Source organism: Perissodus microlepis, chromosome 6 (genome assembly GCF_051167445.1).
Source record: "Perissodus microlepis isolate ML-2025 ecotype Zambia chromosome 6, ASM5116744v1, whole genome shotgun sequence".
NCBI lineage: Eukaryota > Metazoa > Chordata > Actinopteri > Cichliformes > Cichlidae > Perissodus > Perissodus microlepis.
This window is the reverse complement of record NC_140466.1, coordinates 18046166-18069001: the sequence shown is the minus strand read 5'-3', so window position 1 is coordinate 18069001 and position 22836 is coordinate 18046166. Positions and strand designations below refer to the sequence as shown.

Here is a 22836-nt window from a genome sequence, read left to right as displayed (position 1 = left end):
ACACACTGCACACCAAGTTTTTGGCTAATTTTTTTTTGCATCACCTTCTTGGTTAAAAAATACTCATGTTTAATATCGAGTAAAATACGTAAAGGAAAATAATAAACTGCAAATGATGTTAATATTATTAAACCTGAATTTTTTTCAAATCGGAATGCAAAGGTAAGTCTTGCTGTAAAAAATGTTTCTTAATGTGTTTATAATTTTATTTGCTGGTTTGAAGTGTTTGTATATGCATTATGGTATTACTTTTGTAAATAATAGTCCGTTTAGAGTAGAAAAGACGATAAAGCAGGATATACTTCTTGTGATTGAAAGTCATCTTACATGAAGTAAACAGAGCAGTGTGCTTGCCACTTAAGACGTACAATAACTAAAGTCAGTACTAAACTAGATTGCTACACAGTGTTTCTATAATGTGTAAATTAAACACACTATACAAAGCACTATACATAACTGGATTGTAGTAAAAATGTAGATCTAATACACTACATATTTCATGCAGATTCACCTCACACAAGTCCTTGCCCTGATTCCAGTCCTTGCCCTGACTCCACTCTTCACTCTGACTCCAATACTCGACCTGACTCCACTCCTCGTGCTGTCTACAACAGAACCTGTGGTTCCAGTCTTGTGCCCTGGCTGATGATGTTTACACCAGGATTTTCTATTCTCATTTCATTTTTTTCCTTTATTTTTATTTATCAGTTGTGTCGGAAAACAGGTACTGTATATTTTAATTATTAGAATTTAATTTTTCGAATTGTTTGACTCACCTTCAAACACACACACAGTCCTCCACAAAACTATCTACAACCATTAAATGGCAAATTCTTAATGGCACTGTTGCTGCTGAATGCTCCAGTATGATAGTGCATTTTTGTTTATGCAGAAAAAGAACTTCAATTTTTTCAGAACAGACCAGATCACAATAATCAAAGGAGACAGAATGAGGTAAACTTTCTCTTCTTCATTTTCTTATCTACACTTGTTTTTGTTTTTTTATTGCATAAACAGCTGTGTGTGGGTCACTATTCAAAAGAGTAATGTAACACACATTATTATCAATTACTTACTATAAGATCATCAATTACTGTACAAAATTACAAAATGATGGAGAATTTTTTTTAGCTAGTCATTACAATATTTTTGCATCACATAGCTAGCAGTTAACTATATAAACCTTCTGTTAAAGTCCCACACATTAACATAATCTCTATCCTAATGGGAATGAACTCAGGTGATTAACTTTTAACCAAAAGAAAAGGAAAGGGAAAAAAAACTTTTAACAAAAAGCTGACAGCGTTAGAAAACAGACCAAATAGAATAGAATAGAATAGATCTTTATTGTCACTGTTACAAGAACAATGAGACACAGTTTTGCACCATGTAGATTTAGATTCGAATTCTTTTAGGATAGGAGAATAAGATAAAATAGACTTAAGTTTCTGCAAAGTTACATAAGTATCTACACAAAAAAAAGGATTGTTGTTGTGGCCTGGGCACAGTTTCCACTCTGTCACCACATGCATGTCTTTTTGTGAAATAAAAATATCCAGTCTCTTTAAAATCTGTAGACTGCTGTACAGTTTATCGTTTCCCACCACATACTCTAAAGTGAGCTCATTATACCACAAATGCAAGGGGGGATAATTACTGATGTTACTCATGTGATTACTGAATTTATTACAGTTATTCATTACATTACTATACTTGGGAATTGAGAAGAACCAACTCTTCTCAGTAGTTCAGTTCCTTGGAATTCAGTTCACTTCCTTGGAAATTAACTACTGGGAACCCGGATCAGAAGATAGTGGCGAAGTCTGCAGCCTGTATATAGACATTACTTTTAGTTTTAATGCACAAAAGGATGAGAGCAGGAGCAGAAGTGCAAACTGTGTCCAGAACAGAAACAATTGTATTATGCAAATAACATAACTTCAGTGCTTTGAAAGCATGCCAACGCTACCTAGTGCTAAGATAGCCAAAATCCCAGAGTAACATTAAAGTTAAATGAGTGCTGACCCCAGCAAAACAGCCAGACCCTGAACTTATATAACAAAGGAAGTGATTAGCAGTCAGGCTGAAGCCTCCATTTCTACCTGTTCATGTTTCAACAGAATCAAGTCTGTTTGTGCTTGTTTTCAACTTTGCTATGTGCTGTTAGCTTTGGGTTCATACCTAAAAACTAAGAGAAAGATCAATTGTGTGTCCTTATTAGCACAAGTACTTGTATTGTGTGTGTGTGTGTGGGGGGGGGGGGGGGGGGGGGGGGCTGTAGCTCGTAGGTTTATATTGTTAAATGACCACTAATATCAGATAATTTCTGGAGAAATGCGAGTGTAATGTAATAAATTAATTTCATTAATTAAGTAATGCACTGCATTACTTTTAAGAAGAGTGTTCTGTGTAATATATGTAATATACTATTTCATTAGAGGAATGACTGCAACACTGATCACAACAAAGAGGGGAAATACCTGCAACATTCACAGGCATTAGTCCACACAGCATGAATAACTTGCACAAATGTAATGTCTTTGATATGCTTCTTACTGATGGTGCTGGCTCTCAAAGTGGAGCCGATAACGAATAAAATTGATAAGTGATATCAATAATGGAATCAGAATTGCTAAATTCTTATCAATTCCCATCCCTAACTATAATGTGATTATAACAGTGTCGTGGTTCGAATTTTTGAGGAAGAGACATACGACTGGAAGTCCATAGTGGGTCAACACAAATTATTTTATTAAAACACACAGTACAGTGTGAGAAGAAACTTGCAACAACAATCTTACAGTCTTCCTCGAGTAGACCGCTCCCCATCCTTATATTACCCTGATGACATCACAGCTAGATCTTACTGGAAATGATAACAGTTCCAAAGTTCTCCTTATATAGACATCCGATACTACTTTAGAGACAAACAAGTGTGTGATATGTTGTGCAATTCTGTGAGACTGTGTGTCCAACCGAGAGATTGTCCTGAGACGACCTCCCTGTTCTTAATACGTGCGGGAGTGAACGTGCGTACTTTCCATGACTCTCTATGTGCATGTTGGTGTAGACCTGAATATGTGTGTAGGTGAATGTAGAAGGCCCTACTGGACCCACAGCTTCGAGAGGTGTGAATACACTGATATGGATACCATTTGCAACAGCTTAAGCAGATAGAAAGAATGATAGAGAACAACAATAGACTAATTAAAGTGATCAGATTACCATAGATATAATTCAGAGATTATTCTATCAACAGATTCGACAATGATGAATGATTGATCAATGATAGTTCTGATTATAAATTGTCACCATAAGAATACAAAATAAAATATCTCTTGTCCACAACAGTTTATTAGTTTGTAATACATTACACACAACACTGATAAACACAAATAATGTGTCAGTACTTTTTTAATGACATATGGCATTCAAACAGAACGTCCTTTTTTAAAATTCCATATTGTTCTAATGATTGCAGTATTCATTTAAGTAATTACTTAATATCAGAAGAAGTTATGATTCTAAATGTCAAATTGTTTCTCAGGATGAAGATTTGTGTTTAACACAAGTCTGGTTCCAGGCTCAAAATGGACAAAAAAATCTTTAGACGGATTCAAGATGGAGAAAACGCTGTCTTCCACTGAAAATTATATACGTAGTTTGTTTTATTTATTTGTAACTCAACAGAGTTAGTCATTATTGAATTTTAATTTTTAGTTTTAATTGTTCTTTATGTTTTCCTTAAATTGTAGTTTTGGTGACTGTTGCATGTAAATAACTTTAGAAGTAAAACTAACAAAGTATCTAGAAAAAGAGTGATGAATTCTGATGATTTTGTCAGATTTGTGTAAATTACAGCGCTTATTATAGGAAACTAAAATTTTTAAATAAAAAATATCTTTTCTTACCCATGGTCTGTTGAATGTCTTTAGAGAGTATACTTCCTTTGCCTTTTTTTTAATTGTTGATTTAGACTAATCCTTGAAATTATTTAAGCTACTCTCTAAAATTATTATCACTATTTTTTTAGATTTCAATCAGTTTTTGGTTATCTTTTGTGTCTGCGGACACACCACCACAAGCCTCAATATGCAAACATATTTTCACTGTTGTACTTTATAAAGATATTTATATTTATGCACAAGCATAACATCTCATACCAAACCAATGTTGTCTTCTAATATTTTCCTTGGCCTTTATTTGGACATAAATTGGCATGCAAACTATAATTACAAAATATATCATATCAAATCAAAGCAACACAAAGCAGCTCACAGGATTTGGAATATGACGATGTCTGCGATATCAAAAATACATAGATGGTTCATTTGTGAGAGAGATGCAAATGCAAAAGAAGGTAGATGGAACTGAGACAGAGTGAGCACATGGGACAGCAGTCATATCCTGGAAGACCCAGACAAAGTGTGTCAGCAGATGCCGATCTTGTTACCCTCTGATAAGGGGACATTCTTCAAGACATTAGAAGGGGTGAAACAACAGTCTCCACCATATTTTCTTCACGGGGTTGGATGCCCTGCTACCCAACCCTGGATTAGCAGAGAGTTGTGGGACTCTCTTTTCCAACACCCTGGCATAGACTTTCCTGGGGCTGATGAGTGTGATCCACTCATAGTTGGGGCACACACTCCAGTCCCCTTTCTTAAAGACAGGAACCACCACCTGGTCTGCTAATTCAGCAGTACTGTCCCTGATTTTCATGAGACATTGAAGAGGCATGTCAACCAAGACAAGGGATAGCGTGAGAAGTTTGGCCATTGGGGTGGGGCTCAGAGTAGAGCCGCTATTTCTCCACATTGAAAGAAGCCCGTTAATTTGATATGGTTTTTCTTTTTACATTAAACAGCCGAACACACACGGCCCCTTTAGATTCTAATTCAATCCATTTGTTTTGACGCAGAAATCTGTACTTCATAATATTACACTGACTCTTAGTTGTTATAAGATATCTTTTTAAAAATTCTGTACAACTTCACACGTCGTCCCTTGCACTGTGCTGGTAAGCTATAGGTTCAGAAAAATTACTGTGAATCGAACAGAATTGCACTGTAAGCCTAACACACAGATGCCCTTTCAGTGGTCTCTGTTAACAGAGCTGCAGAGCTAGAAATGTCTTAAACCAGAGAACAGAGTATGAGTCTGAGGATGAATGTGACATGATATAACTCTTTTCTCTTCTAGCTGTCTTTTTGTATTTGCAATGATTATACTTTAAATTTCCACTTCATCTTCAACTTTAATCTATGAATGGTGCATTTCAAGGGTTCGAGATAACAGAGTTGACAAATCATAACCATAATGTAGACCATCTAGTGAGCAGCAGGCTCACAGGAAAACCACAGAATAAGCATGCCCACTGACAGCTGACTGCAGCATGCAGAACAACACAATCTGCACAACGGTGGCCTGTTGAATGCTTTCATGCACCCTTCAATTTGTGCATTCTTGACTGATGGCCAGGCTCATAACATACATTACAATAAGAAGTAATGAAAAGTGCTTTATTTTTTTCTATATGTTCTTTTCAAATGAGCCAGAAATGAGGAGTCTGAGGTTGAAATACTAATGAATCACAAAATATTTCTTTTGGTAAACACTGAAACGCAACAGTTAAACCTAAATGACAGTTCTGTTATTATATGCCAGTTTTGTTCCTATTAATAAACTGCCATAACATACTCTGCATGCATATATGGGAAGTGGATTGCTTTAAACCTAAAGCTCAGAAGTGGTTGCTGCGCAAATCACACCCATATATGACCACAGATACACAAAGTATCAGTATAGCATAAGAAAACAGCATAAAAAATAAAAATAGTAAAATTACTCACACTTCTAATCTTCATATAGATTTATAATTTCTCAAACTTTTATCATTTTCATGATGATGCTGTTGGAATTTTGTTCACTTCTTTGGAATGCAAGAAAGAAGACTTCAGTGCAAACACTTTGAAGATCTACAGTTACTTTCCAATGTTAAGTGACCTCTAGTGGTTGTGTGAGGAAGTCCATGCTGAATGTTTTCAAGAAGTTTGGCATTTAGATCTTTAGCAGCATTATTTGGGATTTAAATATTACATTTATTCTGTTTGCACAATGAATATGTGCCATGGTTACTTTACCAGTAACAATAGTAGAGACCCCTGCTATGTAACAGACCACAAGCATTACAACATGATGCATGTGTGCCAGATATTATCTGCACGATACATTGTCAAAGTTTATAAAGTATAAAGGTTTATTTTCTGGGATTGTCTTGAGACTGGTTGATACATCTGTGTGATAATTTTGGAGAATGTAGTTTGAGGTTCTGTTGAACTGTGTTGCATTTTACAAAGGTATGTTGCTGTTATTTGGCCTACTCTCATTTACATAAATGCGATGGACAGAAACCGAAGATCTGCACCTATTCTGCAATCAAAAGACACTTGGGGACCAAAATATATGAATATATATAAATTCATTGTGTTTTAATTAATAATTTCCCCTACATGATATATTATACAGGATGTGTAAATACATATAAAGCAGTGCTCACTCTTGTGTACTTCTGTGGGATGTTAAACAGAAACTGTCTGTATTATTTAAAAAATAAACAAACATAAATACTTAAGCCACTGGTGCTGCAAATGTGAGAAAGAAGATGAAAAAGTGCTTTCTGCAAGAGATACCAACACGCATCATTACACCCACGAAATTGGGCCAACAGGAAATCCACAGAGACAAAAAAAAAACCTACATGTAGGCTGGTCAAGATGAGTGGCCTGTCGAAGGCGTTGCCTCATTGCTTCTTTGCACTTAAAATATGTTTGTTGACATGAAAAAAACCCTAAAACCACAGACAACAGAATGTCCGGTTATGTTAATAACTTATGCGTTACGTTTGAAAATAGGTCATGCTAGTTGTTTTTTGGCAACTCATTTGGTAAACTGATTATCTTTGCATGACTCTTTTTTTAACAATGAAATTCCATTTTTAAAAAATAATATGAATAAAGACATTACACGAAAAAAAAATTAAAAACACCAATATAATGAATGCTTATCATGTGACTAATTGGCACAATGCATTTTTTTTTTTTTTTGCTACAGGGTTTTAGCACGTTTGCTAATGTGCAGTCACAGTAGAAACAGAGAGAACAGAGAAAAGAAAAAAACAAGAAAACCTCATTGACACCTTTCGTTTTGTGTCAGTAATAAATGCAGGGTAACGTTTCTCACTGTTTCTAAAGCTCATCATCACATATAAGTTGGTTGCATAGCTTTATCTGAACATTTGTTTGTAATTATTGTTATTTGTCTCTTTTGGGTTAAAAATCTCACATTTTAGATTCAACTTTAAAAACAAAAATTATATTCTCAATGCTTCATAGCTTCAAATCCTTCATAGCAGTCAGATAAATTCTATGACAATGAAGAAAAGTATTTGTGATTATAAAATGTTCATCTTCGAGTCACCATATCTGTTTAGTAGTCTCTGTGGTGACTGCAAAATATTTGTTACACAACACATAGTTCTATTGTAAATTAAGTTAGAGTCTATTGCAAATTTAGAATCCATTAAATTATTCAGAGAACAACCTTACACTTGTGAATATTGGAAGTTAGAACACTGTTTAAGGATATAATTAAAATGGCATTAATAGATGTGGTGGTAGCTCAGGAGGTAGAGTAGGGCATCTAGGTCATCTAGTAGGTTAGTTCAAAGGTTGGTGGCTCGATCGCTGGCTGCTCCAACCTGCATGTCAAAACGTTCTTGAGCAAGTTACAAAACCCCCTAGTTGCTTTTTGATACATTTAACCAAGTTTGGTTGGTTACCTTATTACTTTTGTAAAGAGCAACAGGCATTTCAATATCTCCACATTTTGGGATTCTGTTTGTATTCCAGGTGTTGTGTCCTGCATTCATAATTTAATCAGTGGATCAGTGTTGGAAGTGACAGTCAGACCAGAAGCCAATTGTAAAACATCAAATGGAAAATATATAGAGTGTTGCACGAGTTATTATCATGTGAACAAGTTTCTCTTGCTGTGAAACTAAACAGTGACTCATGGAAACAAAGCACTGTAGTCACGGCCTTATTTTTACTTCGTTTAGAAACAGCCAAGGCAGGAGGGAAGAAAAATACAATTACATGACAATATAATAACAACAATCCCATTCAATATGCATTCTACTCTGCAATATTAAATGGCTAACACTTACCAGGGTCAAACTATAACTGTAGTAGAGACCACTGCTATGTAACAGACCACAAGCATTACAACATGATGCATGTGTGCCAGATATTATCTGCACAATATGTTGTCAAAGTTTATAAAGTATAAAGGTTTATTTTCTGGGATTACAAAGGTATGTTGCTGTTATTTGGCCTACTCTCATTTACATAAATGCAATGGAGAAATAACAGAAACCAAAGATCTGCACCTATTCTGCAATCAAAAGACACTTGCGGACCAAAAAAAGCGCTTTCTGCAAGAGATACCAACATGCATCATTACACCCATGAAATCGGGCCAACAGAAAACCCACAGAGACAAAAAAAAAACCTACATGTAGGCTGGTCAAGATGAGTGGACTGTTGAAGGCGTTGCCTCATTGCTTTTTTGCACTTAAAATATGTTTGTTGACATGAAAAAAACCCTAAAACCACAGACAACAGAATGTCCGGTTATGTTACAATAACTTATGCGTTACGTTTGAAAATAAGTCATACTAGTTGTTTTTTGGCAACTCATTTGGTAAACTGATTATCTTTGCATGACTCTTTTTTTAACAATGAAATTCCAGATGAGTGGCTTCTAAATGAAGAAATGGATAGGCTTAATGCAGCAGGAACTCAGCGCAATTGGCAGTCCACAAATATAATCAAACAGTATATGAGACTGGTCTTTGCGATGCATGGTGCTCCCTTCACCCCAACAGTAAGGAATATACTTTCTTCTCACATGTCCATCACTCCTACTCTCGTCTGGATTATCTCCTAGTCAGTAGCTCACTGCTGAGTGATATCTCAGACACTGAGATTCACCCTATAACTGTCAGCCATCATGCTCCTGTGTCCTTAACATAAGAAGAACGCTACACCAAGTAAAAACTGGAGATTTAACACATCACTACTCAAAGATGAAGACTTCATCAAATACTTTAAAAAAGAATGGACTCTTTATTTAGGCTATAATGACATCAGCATCTGTCTTCTGGTAAGCAGGGAAAGCTGTGATGAGAGGTAAAATAATTTCTTTCTCATCACATAAGAAGAAAGAAGAAAACAAAAATATTCAGGAACTAGAAAAAACCATCAAATCCCTAGAAGAAGCCTAAGTCACACCAAGATCATGAAATATTGAACAAAATACGCAAAACAAAACTAGAATTAAATAAAATTATTAATAAAAAGACTCAATTCTTAGTACAAAGACTTCGCTTGCAAAATTTTGAACACGGTAACAAATCCGGTCAATTTCTAGCTAACCAGTTAAAAATCAATAAAGAAAAAACAACCATATGTGCTGTTAAAGATTTATCTGGGAATACAATATATGACCCTAAAAAAATAAACAATTTTTTAAAAATAAACAATTTTTTTAGGGATTTCTATGAAACACCACAAATAAACCCATCTAAAAACAAAATTGATCAATTTCTCGACAACGTAACTCTTCCAAAATTATTAGACACCTAAGCAATGGCACTGGATTCGCCACTGACACCAGGTGAACTCCAGGAAGCCCTGATAAGTATGCCCAATAATAAGGCTCCAGGTCCAGACGGCTTTCCTGCAGAATTTTACAAAGAATTCTGGACAACTCTGGCACCAATGTTTCACAGAATGCTGCAGGAAATCAAGGAAAATGGTAGACTACCACCAAATATGAATTCTGCAAATATTAATCTCTTACTAAAACCAGGCAAAGACCCTTTATTTCCCTCCAGCTGTCGTCCAATATCCCTTATAGATTATTTTGAGATCCCTTGTAGATCTCAAAATAATCTGCAAAGCTCTCTCAAAGAGATTAGAGAAAATAACCCCCCTTTTAATTCATCCTGACCAAACTGGTTTCATAAAAGGCAGGCACTCATCAACAAATACGTGTAGATTATTTAATTTAATAGACTACTCGTGCAGTAAAAACATTGAAATCATAATATTGTCTCTTGATGCAGAAAAGGCGTTTGACAGAGTTAACTGGAAATTTCTATTTGCAACTTTCGGAAACTCTTTCATAAGCTGGTTAAAAATATTATATAATTCCCCAACAGCATGTGTCAGAACAAATGACCAAACATCCTCCAGCTTCTGTCTCCTAAGGGGCACCAGACAGGGATGCCCACTCTCCCCTTCATTGTTTGCAATTTTTATTGAGCCACTAGCAGCAGCATTTAGACAGGCTACAACAATTAAGGGCATAAAATGTAAGAATGTAGAAAATAAAATCAGCCTTTATGCGGATGATGTGTTGCTTTTTCTCCAAAACTCAAAAACCAATCTCTCTGGGGTAATTGCATTGATAAACTCTTTCTCAAAAGTCTCAGATTATTCAATTAACTGGTCAAAATCTACAGTTCTTCCGATTAATTGCTCCTTCTATAATTCTTCATCTACCCCACTGCAATCTGGAAATATGAAATATTTAGGTATCAATATCTCTCCTAAGCTTGCAGAATTAACTAAATTAAACCACATCCCACTTTTAAAGACAGTAGAAGGCGATCTGGCTAGATGGAAATCTCTACCCATATCACTCATGGGAAGGGTCGCCGCTATAAAAATGATGGTTTTGCCAAAAATAAACTATTTATTTTCAATGATCCCGAGTAAGCCATCACAAGATTGGCTCAGATCTCTAGACTCGTATATTTCTAAATTCCTTTGGAAAGATAAACCCCCACATGTCAGCTTAAAAACATTACAAAGGACCAAGGACAAAGGAGAAAAAAGAAATTTAAACCCAGTGAAGCTGAATTACAAACGCCACAAAGTGTGGTACAATTTTTTAATCTAAAAAAACCCCAAATTATTGTCTAAAATATACAGAACAATTTCTAAAACAGATGAATCAATATCCCTTCCTATTGCAAAATGGGAAGCGGATTTTTTGATCAGCTTAGACCAAATCTTCTGGTCTCAGATATGCTTAAAAACCTTTCAATGGATCAGAAATCCCAGTTTGCAATTAATACAATACAAATACTATATAGAGTGCACTATACTGGTCATAGGATGTTCAAGATGGGCTTTATGTCTTGCAACAACTGCTCACACTATCAAGGCAATGCACCGGATAATTACATCCACGCTCTTTGGTTCTGTCCACCAGTTCAGAAGTTTTGGCGTGAGATATGTGAAGACTTATCAAAGTGTCTGAAATGTAACATTCCAGCCTCCCCTTTAGTGTGCTTGCTGGGCAACTTGGATGAGGTCACTACAGAAATAAACACAGCCCACAATCCTCATTAACTGGAAAAATAAAAATAATCTTAATTTAAATAGCACTTTTCATTCACTCACTGGTGGAGGCAAGCTACAGCTGTAACCACAGCTGCCCTGGGGCAAACTGACAGAAGCAAGGCTGTCATATTGCGCTACCGGCCCCTCACCAGTAGGCAAAGTGTCTTGCCCAAGGACACAACAACCGAGACTGTCCGAGCCGGGGCTCGAACCGGCAACCTTCCGATTACAAGACGAACTGCTAACTCCTGAGCCACGATCGCCCCTTAATTCTAAGCAATTTAAAAGCCATCTAATACATCACATTAGTCTTGATACAGCCTCTGCCACCACATTTGATCAATCCCTCTGGGCTCCTTTGATCGCCTTCATCGCCTAGTGGGGGTGGGGGGGGTCGTGGTTTGGTCCTGCCTTCGCTATTGTGGTTGATATGGGGGTAGGGACAGGCTTAGGGCGTCTGGGGATTCCCTAGGGACGTTTTCCCTGGAGGGCCTAACCCGGGGGTTGTTGCCATGACCTGGTTAGGGGCTCTGGTGGCTCTTAGATGGTGTTTTCCTTGTGGCTGCGTACAGCGTAGATGGGGGAGGGTCTGTGCTAGCGGACGTTGGTTACTGGCCTGGTTGCCCCTGGGTGGGTCCGGGACGGGCGTGGGGGCTTGGGGGTCTGGGTCCTGGTTATTGTGTCGCCAGGGTTGTGGGTGGGCGGTTGGGTGCATGGGGACTCAGCCCTGGTGCGGGGGACCTCTAGTGCATTGGCCCAACTGGAGGGCTCTCCAACCGGTGGGGAGGCTGTTACATCTTTGCAGGTGGTCTCCTCGCTCCAGGAGCTCACTCTGCAGGTGGGGGAGAGATATTGGAGAGGTGGAGAATGAACTCAACCTGGGTGTCTATTGTCTTGTGTAGTCTGGGAGATGAGTGGATGATGAGGTGGGTGCAGTTTTCTCTGCGGTGGGGTCGGGTGGGCTGCCCCGGACTCTGTGGTGCTGGGCGGTACTGCTGCTGTGGGCCCCGGTCCAGATGGGCCTGGGGGGCCCCTTGCCCTGGTGGGTTCCAGGGTGTGGGGGTGCCTACTGGGGTCAGTGGGGGAGCTGGCCCCAGGGAGGGGCCACATGCCCCTCCCTTTTTTCCCTCCCCATCCTCAGCTGCCTCCCTCTTCCCGCTCCACCACACCCACCCACACATGCAGGGCTTGGGGTGCAGGTGTGTCACCAGGGTGCAGGGGAGGCACTCCCCCTCTGTCCCCTTCTGGCCGCCTGTGCCCCAATTTTATTCCATGACCTAGACATCCACATTACTCATACATATAGGGCCTTGGGGGTGGGCACATTATACAGCATCCAGAGGATGGTCTGTGTATTCAAGCCCACCTCTGGTGCTGGTGCCCAACCCTCAATTTTAAATGCATATAGACACTGAGGGTTTTCGGGAGGAGCCGTGCTGCTCTCTGGCAGGAAGCACCATGCCCTCCTGTGTTTTAAATGCACTTTAGTACAACACACAGCAGCACTACATATGAGCGAGCGGAGGGAGGTTTGGGGTCTTCACTCACCCCCGTTCTCTGTTAACCATCTGGGCTGGGGGGCTGGGAGGAGGTGTTGGTCGTCAGATTGGGGTCTGAGATATGCGGGGCCTCCCTGCTACTGCAGATAAGGTGGCCGTCTGCTTGCCTCCACCCCAGGGAAAAGGGTTACATCTCCTGGGTCTAGATATGGTTTGCCCCTCTGGGGGTGAGGGTACCTGAACCTGGGATATAGAGTATGTTTGGGGAGTGTGATTGTGTGTACAGTGTCTATTTCTGTCTGTCTCCACGTCGGGTGAGTGCCGAATATTTGCTTATGTGTATATAGGGGTGGGAATACACGTTTGTATCTGTGTGCGCCTGTTCGTCTGTGTCTATATGTCAGGTCGGGTCTTAGACTCCACCTCTCTGGGAACATCTCAGGCTCTCCAAGGTATGGAGGCCTATCTCCCCTCACCACACTCCCTGGTGGCTGATGCCCTCAGACGTCGGTGCGTTGGTGGTTCTTGGTGTCTGGGGCTGGGAGCTCATGTATGTACCGGCTCCCTCCTGGCGCCTGTGGCCCGGCTGGGCCCCTTCTTGGGGGTGGGGCGCCCTCAGGCCTCTGGCCTCTGGGCCTGGGGCTCGGTCCTCTCTGGCACAGCTGGCTGCCGGCAGAGCCCGCGGGCACGTCACTGCAACCCCCTCTGGCCTCTGCTCCGTGGCTGCTGGGTGACCCCTCGTCTGGGGCTCTCCTCAGCTCTTCCCAGGAGGGTGGCATGGTTGCCCCTTTGGTGGTCCTCCTTGGGTTCTCGTACTCTGGGCCCTTTGGATGTCTGGGGCCTGGATCTCCTCCATACCTGCTTCATGACCAGGGGGACGGGGCTATGGCTCCCCACACTCCCTAGCAGATCGCTACATGGAGAAACCTTTTGAATACAAGCGTGCTGATCCACACAGGTGTGCACACAGGTGTACACACATGTGTTCACAGACACAAACTACAACTTTCTTGGCTGCTACCTCAAAGGTAGTCAATCTTGCGTGCTGCACAATAACATTTAATATTTAGTATCTACTGTTAACTACTGTTAGCTAGTTTATTGTGATTTTGTTGTATTTATTATGTTGCTCTTTTTTATTTGTTTTCTCTTCTGTTGTTTTTTTTCTTCTCTCGACAGGTGATCCAGTTGGTTTTTTGTTTGTTTTTTTCTTTTTTGTTTGTTTGTTTGTTTTTCTTTTTTCTCTCTCCCCTCTATTTTGTCTTTCTCTACCTCTCTTTCTTTCATTCTTTCTTTCTCCCTGTCCTATCCCCCAGTCATGTCTGTAACAACTGAAAATACAATAAAATAAATACATAATTATAATAAAGGTCAATCAAATGGACCAATATGGCAAGGCCATGATGATCAACTTGGTAAAGTAAATCCGCTAGGCATCTTTTTTGGCCTTCAGACACCAATTCTGATGGCTTAAGATCCAAACGGGACAGGCTTGAAAAAGAAAAAAAAAAAAAAAGATGAGTGGCTTGTTGCCTCATTGCTTTTTTGCACTTAAAATATGTTTGTTGACATGACAAAACCTCTAAAACCACAGACAACAGAATATTTGAATGTTAGATAGAAAGAACTTAGTGAATGATGCATGTTATATAAGCTATTTGAGTGCTCAATTAGAGTAGAAAAGTGCTCCTCTTAACTAATCAGTTAAATATATATATTTACCATGTGGTATAACCAATGTAGGCCACTGGCTGTACCACTGACTAAGTTAATGTTAACTGTTAACTATAAAGTCACAGTCTCCACAGTCATTGTGCACAGCAGCCTCAATATAAACCACTTGGTAACTAGCAAATCAACTACATTTCCTAGAAAACTGTACATACATCATATCTGTGTGCTTCAGAGGCTGTCTTTCAACTCCCCATGGTCTTCACTAATGGATGGATTGCATGTTATTCTTCTTGTTCTTTTAGGTAATTTTGGCATTGAAGTCACAATCTTTTAATCAACAGACTTTCAGTGTTTTATGTTATTTGTCACATTTACATATAATTCTATTTTTTTGTAGGAGTTGTTTCCTGCAGTCGAAATGGAATTTCTGTATCAGTACTGGAAGTGACAGCCCAACCTGGAGACAACATCACTCTGTATTGTGACTGCAAAATGACCATTGGAGTACACATAATATGGTACAGGAAGTGTTCTCATGAGAACACTGTTGTTTTACGGTACAAATCTGCATCTTGGTTTCCTTTGGAACCTTTGTCTCATTTGCACTTTGTGAAGAATGAGTCCTCTAATTCCCGAGACCTTGTGATTTTAAATATCACTGATTCCGATGAAGGTCTCTACTACTGTGGAACAGAAGAACAGTGTGGGGAAAATTAAGACTGCAGATTTGTTTACACATATGGAAATTCCACAACAAGACTCAAATTAGGTAATTGAATTCAATGCAATTCAGTTTTATTTATATAGCACCTAATCACAACAAAAGTTTCCTTATGGTGCTTAGGTAAGTTTTTTCTTTTAATAAATGCAGTGGGTTGCATTTGTATGTATTAAGATTAAATAGGAAAATAGTTGCTGTTGAAAAGAAAGCAAAGTCTGTCATTTATCGAAAATATGCCAGATTTAAACCATTACGAAATTACCATGTTTCAGTGTTATTATCCAATATTACTTTTTTGTTTGTTTGTTGGGCCTAAGGTGACAATATGTATGTTTTAGTCACTATAGGAAAACCATTAATCGCGCAAGAACAGCGTGTCATGGATGTTGGTGTAACCCGTGTGTCATGGATGATGGTGTTCACTCCAGCCTTTACCATTCTCACCTCATTCTCCTTTATTCTGGTATATCACACTTGTCAGAAAACAGGTACATACTTACTATCTCACAGTTTCTTTCCTATTTTTGTGCATAATAGCTTTTTTTTTGTTTGAAATGTTTTATTCGGTCATTTTGCAGAGTCATACTTGTTATTTTTTTCCACAAACCCAATAGATAGATGCTTTTAATCTATTCAATATTACACTGCTGTTGTGTTCATTTGTGCAGAAAAAAAATCTCATCATCATCAGAAAAGATTGAGTATCAAAGGACAATCAAGGCAAAATATGGTAACCAAGGTTCCCTTCATAATCTTGATTTGTGCTTTTGTACTTTATGCGTCACGTTCACAGGTCGTTAATATTAACACGCTTGTTAAATGGAAAACTAGCATTGCATAACTAACTAACTAATTACAAATGTTATATTGTCTTTCAGGATGAAGATCTGTGTTTAACAACAGTTGTGTTCCTGTGTCAGGACGCACAAACACATCATTCAGATGACAAAGAAGAAATAAATAACTAGCTTTGTCTTTAAGTTATATTTATAAGGTTTACAATCAAAAGTACACATTGGTTTTTTTTTTCAATCTCTCATTTTTGGTAACTCTGTCACTGTGTTTTTGTCATCATTCCTGCAGTCATATATGTTCTTGGCTACTTCTTGATTAAAAAAATATATACACCGCGTTCCAAATTATTATGCAAATTATATTTTTCTCTGTTTTTCCTAAATAGTCAATTCAAATGACAGTCGCCATAATTTTCGAGTCATCGACCAATAGAGTATATTTCAAATGTTACTGAACAAAGCTCCCAATGAAAACAGTATGTTTTTCAAAAATAAAAAACTTAAAATCCACTGTTCCAAATAATTACGCACACAGAGTTTCAAAAGATTTAATAGGTTGTAGAGAATTGAAAATGGTCATTTGTTGAATTTGCAGCATTAGTAGATCAATTTCACTGAAATCAAAAGCTATTTAATCAAAAACATTGTAACAGGTCAAGTTGCATACAGGGAGTGCAGAATTATTAGGCAAATGAGTATTTTGTCCACATCATCCTCTTCATGCATGTTGTCTTACTCCAAGCTGTATAGGCTCGAAAGCCTACTACCAATTAAGCATATTAGGTGATGTGCATCTCTGTAATGAGAAGGGGTGTGGTCTAATGACATCAACACCCTATATCAGGTGTGCATAATTATTAGGCAACGTCCTTTCCTTTGGCAAAATGCGTCAAAAGAAGGACTTGACAGGCTCAGAAAAGTCAAAAATAGTGAGATATCTTGCAGAGGGATGCAGCAGTCTCAAAATTGCAAAGCTTCTGAAGCGTGATCATCGAACAATCAAGCGTTTCATTCAAAATAGTCAACAGGGTCGCAAGAAGCGTGTGGAAAAACCAAGGCGCAAAATAACTGCCCATGAACTGAGAAAAGTCAAGCGTGCAGCTGCCAAGATGCCACTTGCCACCAGTTTGGCCATATTTCAGAGCTGCAACATCACTGGAGTGCCCAAAAGCACAAGGTGTGCAATACTCAGAGACATGGCCAAGGTAAGAAAGGCTGAAAGACGACCACCACTGAACAAGACACACAAGCTGAAACGTCAAGACTGGGCCAAGAAATATCTCAAGACTGATTTTTCTAAGGTTTTATGGACTGATGAAATGAGAGTGAGTCTTGATGGGCCAGATGGATGGGCCCGTGGCTGGATTGGTAAAGGGCAGAGAGCTCCAGTCCGACTCAGACGCCAGCAAGGTGGAGGTGGAGTACTGGTTTGGGCTGGTATCATCAAAGATGAGCTTGTGGGGCCTTTTCGGGTTGAGGATGGAGTCAAGCTCAACTCCCAGTCCTACTGCCAGTTTCTGGAAGACACCTTCTTCAAGCAGTGGTACAGGAAGAAGTCTGCATCCTTCAAGAAAAACATGATTTTCATGCAGGACAATGCTCCATCACACGCGTCCAAGTACTCCACAGCGTGGCTGGCAAGAAAGGGTATAAAAGAAGAAAAACTAATGACATGGCCACCTTGTTCACCTGATCTGAACCCCATTGAGAACCTGTGGTCCATCATCAAATGTGAGATTTACAAGGAGGGAAAACAGTACACCTCTCTGAACAGTGTCTGGGAGGCTGTGGTTGCTGCTGCACGCAATGTTGAAGGTGAACAGATCAAAACACTGACAGAATCCATGGATGGCAGGCTTTTGAGTGTCCTTGCAAAGAAAGGTGGCTATATTGGTCGCTGATTTGTTTTTGTTTTGTTTTTGAATGTCAGAAATGTATTTTTGTGAATGTGGAGATGTTATATTGGTTTCACTGGTAAAAATAAATAATTGAAATGGGTATATATTTGTTTTTTGTTAAGTTGCCTAATAATTATGCACAGTAATAGTCACCTGCACACACAGATATCCCCCTAAAATAGCTAAAACTAAAAACAAACTAAAAACTACTTCCAAAAACATTCAGCTTTGATGTTAATGAGTTTTTTGGGTTCATTGAGAACATGGTTGTTGTTCAATAATAACATTATTCCTCAAAAATACAACTTGCCTAATAATTCTGCACTCCCTGTATTAACATAGGACTCCTTATTTGATAGCAGTTTTACAATTCTTGCATCCATGGAACTTGTACGTTTTGGGAAAATGTCTACTTGAATGTCTTTGCAGGATGTCAGAATAGCCTCCCAGAGCTGCTGTTTGGATGTGAACTGCCTCCCACCCTCATATTTCTTTGCTTGAGGATGCTCCAAAGGTTCCCAATAGGATTGAAGTTGGGGAAGAATGGGGACCTCACCATAAGTTCCTCTCCTTTTACGCTGATACCAGCCAATGATGCAGAGGTATTCCTTGTAACATGAGATGGTGCATTGACTTGCATGAAGATGGTTGTGTTGCAGAAGGCACAGTTCTTCTGTTTCTACCATGGAAGAAAGTGGTCAGTCAGAAACTCCACATACTTTGCAGAGGTCATTTTCACACCTTCAGGGACCCTAAAGGGGCCGACCAGCTCTCTCCCTGTGATTCCAGTTCAAAACATGACTCCACCACCTCCTTGCTGACATTGCAGCCTTGTTGGGACATGGTGGCCATCCACCAACCATCCACCACTGCATCCATCTGGACCACCCAGGCTTGCACTGCATTCATCAGTGAACAAGACTGTTTGAAAATTAGTCTTCATGGAGTTATGGGCCCACTGCAGCCATTTCTGCTTGTGAGCATTGGTTAGGGGTGGCCAAATAGAAGGTTTATGCACAACTGCAAGTCTCTGGAGGATCCTACACCTTGATGTTCGCAGGGCTCCAGAGGCACCAGCAGCTTCAAATATGTGTTTGCTGCTTTGTAATGGCCTTTTAACAGCTGCTCTCTTAATCTGATGTATTTGTCTGGCAGAAACCTTCATCGTTGTGCCTTTATCTGCACAAGCCCATGTGTGCTCTGACTCAGCCACAAATCTCTTAACATTATGGTGATCACGCTTAAATTTTCGTAAAATATCTAAGGTTTTCATTACGTGTCCAAGGCATTCAACTATTTCACGCTTTTCAGCAGCAGAGAGATCATGTTTCTTTCCTATATTGCTTGAAAATGGTGGTCTGCCTAATAATGTGGAACATCCTTCTTTAGTAGTTTTTCCTTTAATTGGGCTCACCTGGCAAACTAATGATCATAGGTGTCCAAGATTGATTTCAGTGATATAACGAGTCCTGAGACACTATTCCATCCATGGGCTTAATTGAAAAACAACTTATTTAATCTTTATGACACTTCAACACAATTTGTATAATAATTTGGAACGTGGTGTATATATAAATTTTGCATATTGAATAAGAAATATACTTTACAAAGATTTCTGAAAACAATATTTTAAAAAACAACAACAAAGTTTTACAGGTGGACAGGAAATATGATAATCATATCACAGCACAAGGTTCCTGCTTTGCACCACCTTAAGCTTTTTCTGTGAGTAGTGTGTATATTTTATGGTGAGCGAGCAGGTAGGTCCTGACCCTGCAGAACATAACACTACCACTAAAAGTCATGGAAAATTAGCACAATAGCTTCAGGAAAGTCTGTGCTATTTTAATGCAATATATGATAGTCAATTACTAACTAAATAATGCATGTGTGGTTTATATTCTCCTTTGACACTGATCTCATCTTGCTATTTGGTATAATTGCTTAAAGTATGCCAAAAAATAAAACAATCATTAAATATTAACAGATGCACTCTCTTACACCTAACAAAGGTAAAAACTAACTGCCATACAGTTTGCTACTTTGATCAACTCTGGCTGTCTGACTGTTTAATATTTCATTTGTATCTTCTTTTAGTTGCTGTTTTTTATGACTTTGTTTTTGTGAGTTTAGTATCTGACCTGTTTACTCTTTGAGTAAGAGTTTGTGGACAGAAAGAACAATGCAGCATGTCAAATTAATCTTAATCTAATGAAACAAGCTAGAATTAGACAGTATTCAGAGCAGTAAGTTTGGAAGGTTTTACTGAGTAAAAGGAAGAGGGGAGTGGGAGAGGGAGAGGGAGGGTTTCTGATCCCTCAACATCATGCAGAAGCATCACATGCTGACCTAAACAATCCTGACATCTATTGGAGATGACAGGTAATGAACTAAAAACTTCTTAACAAACACTTCTCTCAACAGTCAAAGCTAAATTATATTGTTGTCTTGTCCTCAAATGATTGCTGGAAGTTTGCATCATGATATATATTCTTCATTTTAATGAACCTGTAATGCACTGTAGGGAAATCCAGACTGTACAGTTTTATCTTTTTATGATTTTTAATGAGTTTCCGTGTAACTGTGTATGTAGGTTCCTCTCAAATGCAAGAGGAGTATGGCTGCTGCAGTGACAATCTTTACACTGACTGTGATTTTAGTGTAGTGTTTTTGAGCCATTGCAGTTACTTCAGTTACAGAATTGACTGTTTTTATGCGGTGCTCTCCATGGACCATAGATTACTGCTTTTTAATAATGGTTTTAAGAGGTTTCAGGTAAACATTTTATAATCATGATGTGTCCTGACCATGATATACTTTGATACCACAAAACGGAACTTGAGGATCTTTACATTATTCTGTTGAATTTTAATTAAATAAAATATTCAGGAGACAGAAGTCTTGTTGGCTATTCCGAAACACTTAGTTTTCAAAAGACTAAACACTAAAAATAAAAATTAGGAGGTCATTGTCTGCTTCCAAAATTCATATCTGTGATTTTCTTCTTGACATCAAGGAAGTGCAGTTCACTTTAAAGGCAGGTCTGCTTATTATGCAAGTGGGGATTACCAATATTCTACAATTTTGAAGTATTTTTTTCACAAATGACACATTTAAGATGCTGTAGTTATTTTATTTTAACACAATGGACAGCATTTTTAAATTTTACCAATTTTGTAACCTGAGTTATCATCAATTTCATATAAATTAGTAAATAACAGCCCATTTATTCATGACACAGTTAATCAGTTTTTCTTTTCTAAGACAGGGGAAAACATTTTACACTCATGGTACTTGACACTGAAACAACTTACAAGCAAAAGTGCGGTTCTCTTTGTTGTAGCATCAATCTGAGTTATTTGTCCCTCGGGTTCTGGTGGTAAATAAATTTTTGTTGTTCTTCTATACATGAACAGGTCAGCTGTTGTTCGCATGATAATAATAATAATGCACCCCTCTTGATACATTCTACCTGAATCTTAGTCATCAGGACCTAACACAGTCCCTAGAAATTTCAGAAGAGTTATCTCTTATATCATAAACACATTGTTTCTCATTCAGCCTCCTGTTATTTATTTTCATTTCCACAGTTTTCAGAGAGAAACACATGTGTAAAACCTCAACTTATAGATTGTTATTTTTCTTATGACATCACTGACCCCCTTCATCAGGTCTGCTCACTTTGAGCCAGTACTTTGGACTGCTCGTGGCATATGTTAATTAGTGCACTGTTTGCATTTTTGTGAATGCATCATCAGGTAGCTTTCTAATGCGAAAAGAGTGTTTTGCACTGTTGCACACCATTGCCAAATCTGGCTCTAAATATCATGATGACAGCTGTGACCACTCATTTTGTTATTAATGGCTTTCTTGCAAGAATTAGACCAAATTTCAACCAATTAATCCAACTGTGAATATTTTATTTTCTCATTTGGGAAAATAGCGGTGCAGTGTTGTTCCTTTGCACTCAGCAGCACTGCACCTCTGATTACAACTGGTATAAAAAATACTTAATTATTGAAGAAAAATCTTCATATCTGAAGCGCTTAAATAAAAAAACTAAGTTAAAACAAGAAAATGATTTAATGCCTGAAAACAATTAATGAGCTTTAATCATTCAATAACATAAACAATTTAGAAATTAAATATGTGATTCTGTGATACATTAATTTCAGAAACTAAGACAGCTATAATATTTTTTTTTTACATTTGTTGTTTTACAAAAAAGAAACGAATCTGTATGCTTGTAAGCTATCAAAGCAAAAAAAACAAAACAACAACAAAAACATAGGGACAATTCTTAAAGAATAAAAACTATGATTATCTACTTTGTGAATCCTGATCCATTTCAAATCTTGCTACTCACTTATCTACTTAATTTTTTCTGCCTAACACAGAAGTAGTCAAAAATCCTCCATATTAGCAGTGCAAACAGTCAGCACTTTCATTTGCGACAGTGCATCAGGGAATCATTTTGTCTACTTTGTTTAAATCTATCTGAAGGCCGTTGTTTAACCACACATCAAAAGTGCTGATGGCGACTGTAAATGCCATTTAATTGCAAAGGGGCTAAAGAAAATAATACTGAACCATCTACGAAAAAAATATAGTATGAAACTATTACAAATATTTGTTGTATAATAAATGATTCTTTATTGTGCTGCATATTTTTTAGTCCAGAGCTATTCAGCTGTCAAACGTGTTTAAGGACTCTAACAATTGCTGTGGTAATTAAAATTTAAAAAATAAATAAATAAATAAATAAATAGGTAAATA

At 38.2% G+C, this 22836-nt stretch overlaps 1 long non-coding RNA gene and 1 pseudogene across 1 annotated transcript; both read left to right on the top strand.

Moving 5' to 3' along the window:
• The first annotated feature begins 785 nt into the window (after positions 1-785).
• Positions 786-3910, top strand: LOC146385481 (uncharacterized). The gene is made up of 2 exons (XR_014800513.1): positions 786-954; positions 3548-3910. It is a non-coding gene; the product is annotated as an uncharacterized LOC146385481 (long non-coding RNA).
• Positions 3911-14912: 11002 nt separating this feature from the next.
• LOC146385480 (uncharacterized) lies at positions 14913-16336 on the top strand (annotated as a pseudogene).
• The last annotated feature ends 6500 nt before the right edge of the window (positions 16337-22836 follow it).